This window comes from Eschrichtius robustus, chromosome 3, assembly GCF_028021215.1.
Source record: "Eschrichtius robustus isolate mEscRob2 chromosome 3, mEscRob2.pri, whole genome shotgun sequence".
Lineage (NCBI taxonomy): Eukaryota > Metazoa > Chordata > Mammalia > Artiodactyla > Eschrichtiidae > Eschrichtius > Eschrichtius robustus.
In genome coordinates this window covers 46,834,148-46,838,077 of record NC_090826.1, presented here as the reverse complement: position 1 = coordinate 46,838,077, position 3,930 = coordinate 46,834,148, and the positions used below count along the sequence as shown (strand labels likewise).

Genomic DNA, 3,930 nt, shown 5'->3' with positions numbered 1-3,930 from the left:
TTTCCTCTCCCGCAGGTCATTGCTCTTTCCCCCTGCGCCCCTCCCAGTTTTCAGGCAATAGCCGGGAAGCATGTGTGTGGTCCCAGCAGCCTCCAGGTCACGTGTCAGCCAAGGGCTGGCACATGCTCCCCCCGCCCCGCCCCCGTCCCTGTTCCGCCGTCACCACTTCAGTGCGCTAAGCCTCTTGGTTTACATTTCTGCATCTGGTTCTCAGCGGACAGACCTCTCTGTCTGGGAAGTAGGGGACAAGGCAGAGCAGCTAGTCCCAGGGCCTAGTCAGTGGTCACTAAGCTGTGGAAAGTGATGATTCGAATTTTTTTTTTTTTTTGGCCGCCCCGTACGGCCTGTGGGATCTTAGTTCCCTGACCAGGGATCGAACCTGCGTCCCCGGCGGTGGAAGTGCGGAGTCTTAACCACTGGACCGCCAGGGACGTCCCACGATTCGAATTTGGGAACTCAGCATCTGCCCAGGAGCCCTGGGTGAGAACTACAGTTTGCTCCTGAATCGGATTCATTCCATCACTTGTATATCATTCACTTATGGTGCTTTAAGACCCATGTTGACACTGGGGACAGGCGGGGGTTCATCAGAGTCACTGTTCCCAACTCCTCTCTTCCCTTGAAGCAGAGCTGAACAGCTTCCTGCCTCGCGTCCCACAGCCCCACACCTCCCATTGTTCTCCTTGACTGAGAACTCACCGTGTTCTGGGAGCGCTGTCCTGGGCTAAAGCCTTCCACTCTTCATCTTGGTTCATCTCTACCATAACCATGAGGTAGATGTCGGTGCTTTGTGACCGCCTAGAGGGGTGGGGTAGGGAGGGTGGGAGGGAGACGCAAGAGGGAGGGGATATGGGGATATATGTATATGTACAGCTGATTCACTTTGTGATACAGCAGAAACTAACACACCATTGTAAAGCAACTATACTCCGATAAAGATGTTAAAAAAATAAATAAATAAAATAAAATAAAGATAAGGAAACTGAGGCACACTTATTCATTCAGTAATAGAAAACCTGGTCGAGACTCAGAATAGTCTTTTAAGGAAAAAAGAAAAGGGAATGAATCTGCAATTATTGAGCATCTACTTACTACATGTCAGGAACTATACGTTTTTAAAATGTTACCTCATTTAATCCTCCCAACACGGCAGGGAAGTGGGTTTGGATTTCCCAGTTTTCACAAATGTGCCAGAGAGTCCACAGTGAACTAAACAGTTAAGCCCCCTGCCCTATGGAACTGACGATTCTAGTTAAACAGTCAATCAGGCAATCCATTCATTAGATTGGGGTACACACGTAAAAGCATGTGAGATGGGGACAGAGAGTGGCAGGGAGGGGCAGTCGGGGAGGACTTCTCTGAGGAGGTGACACTTGAGCAGAGACCTGAATAAAGCAAGGGAGCAAGTCCTTTGTGTCTCTAGTTGGAGGGGCATCCACGCCCAGAGCACTTGCTCTTCACGTTTCCATCTCCCCAGCAACTAGTGCCCTCAGTGGGGTCTTCATACACCAGCCTCCATTGGGCACCTATTCTAGAGCAGGATTGGCACTCCAGTTGCCTCTCAGGCCCGTACCCCCTGCCTCAAGCTGCTTAAAAGAGATTATCGAAAAGGCTTCTGGGGACCTGTCTAGGCCCAGCAGAAGAGCACGGCATGATCAGTCAGTGATGTATGTTGGCTGGAGCCTTTGGTGGCAGGAGCTCCCTGACAGCCAACTGGTTATCCAGCCACTGCATAAGTACCTCCAGAACCCAGGAAACTACCTCCCCACGCTGCTTGCCCCACTGTGGTCCTCTCACAGAATGGGAAATACTCTACAATGCTCATTGAGGCCTAGCTCATCTTAGCCTCCAATGTAGGCTGGAAACTACTTGAGGGCAGGGCCCATGTCTTGTCTCTGAATCCCCAGTCATCTGCATGCCCAGTTCAAGGTCTGACATTTAGTAGGTGTCTAATAAACATTTGTTGAATTGAATTGAAAATTCACCCTGACTCTCTGAAACCTCTACTTTTTAGACTGTGGGGACCACATAACAAAATTCTTCTTCCACACATCAACTCTTTTGGAAAAAAGGAAATGGGTGAGGTGGGAATTAAACATTTACTGAGCACTTACTAAGTGTCAGGTCTATATGGTTTCCAAATGTTGCTTCATTTAATCCTCCAACAACTCGCTGAAGTAGTTGTTCTTTTCCTTTTTTATGGATGCAGAAATAAATCTTAAAACAGCCCCTGGTTACAATTCTGGCTCTACCATTTATTAGCTGCGTGCCTCTAGGGATGCTTCCAGTCTCTCCGGCCCTGTAATCTTTTTAGTTCATCTCTCTGCCTCCCAGAGATTTGAAGACAGCAATTACACCCCCTCTGAGACTTTTCTTATCTCTGGGCAGCACATATCCAGCTATTTCCAATGTCTTTCATGGACAAGTGGTCAAGGGCATTGGCTCTGGAATTAGAATCACCAGGGTTTGTCCCTAACCACGTCACCTTGTGTACAAGTGACTTAACTTCTCTGAATGTTGGCTTTCTTAACTGTGTGACATGGGATACTCATGGTACCATCCCATAGAGTTGTTGCAAAGATTAAATAAGACCACAAATATAAGCACCTCACACCATGGCACACAGTAGGTCCTCACGAGATGCTGCCTCTGCTGGCTTTGAGTTCCACCCTCCACCATTTCAGCTAAGTTCAGGCCATGTTGCTGGTGTCCAGTTCACATCATGTGACATCAGAACAGGACATTATCTGGGCCCCTTTGTTTTCCAGGGAAATCTGCCATGCCAGCCCAGATCCTGCCTCTTGGGGGCAAGTAAGGAACCAGAGTATGTGAACAAGACCAGGGTCATACCACTTCCAGGAACCCATACAAGCTCTGCTGATAAATCACGACTCAAGCACTGGTGATAAATAAACCGGTGTTTACTCTAAACACAAGAGCAAAGACAGTGACTTGATCTAAACAGTTGGATTTTTATTACATTAACTGTTTCAGAGCAACCATCGGGGAAACCTTCTCCACCCCAGGAGAATTAGTGGCTCTAACACCAGGAAGCAGATCACTATCCTGGGTTACTTTCTTAAGTCCCAGAAGCACATTTTTTCACATGTAAATGTTTCTAAAATCAGAATGCATCTGACAATCAATGGACAACAATAATCAAGTAAAATAGTGCCAGGTTCCTCCTTCCAAGAAGTTATGATTAAACTGATGATGGTGCTCGCTTCGGCAGCACATATACTAAAATTGTAACGATACAGAGAAGATTAGAATGGCCCCTGCACGAGGATAGCGCACAAATTCATGAAATGTTCCATATTTTTAGAGAACAGACTTGCGGTTGCCAAGAGGGAGGGGGGTGGGAGAGGAATGGATTGGGAGTTTGGGGTTAGCAGATGCAAACTATTACATATAGAACGGATAAACAACAAGGTCCTACTGTATAGCACAGGGAACTATATTCAATAACCTGTGATAAACCATAATGGAAAAGAAGATGAAAAAGAATGTGTGTGTGTGTGTGTGTGTGTATATATATATATATAAAACTGAATCATTTTGTTGTACACTAGAAACTAATACAATATTGTAAATCAACTATACTTCAAAAAAATAAAAAATAATAAAATAAATAAACTGATGATGAACATTAGAATAGAGGAGGGCACCACTGACCGAGCACATACTATCTGTTAGACCCAATGCTGGACACTAGATCCTTTCATTTTCATTGCTTTCTTTTATGTTCTTTCAGCATGTTTTTTTTCCCCTTTATAAAAAATAATAATCATTGAAGAAAACTTTAAAAATACAAGCAGCTCAAGTATCCCAGAGTTCCCCAGTAAAGAGATATCTAAAGAGCCCCTTCAGAATCTAAGCAGCCATAACACAGTGAAAACCTCAACTTGAGTAATTGTAGGGGCAAAAGCA

General features: G+C 45.4%; 1 non-coding gene across 1 annotated transcript; it reads left to right on the top strand.

Annotated features, from left to right (window-relative positions):
• The first annotated feature begins 3,216 nt into the window (after window positions 1-3,216).
• LOC137763113 (U6 spliceosomal RNA) lies at window positions 3,217-3,323 on the top strand. Its single transcript, XR_011073679.1, has one exon. It is a non-coding gene; the product is annotated as a U6 spliceosomal RNA (small nuclear RNA).
• Window positions 3,324-3,930: the final 607 nt, after the last annotated feature.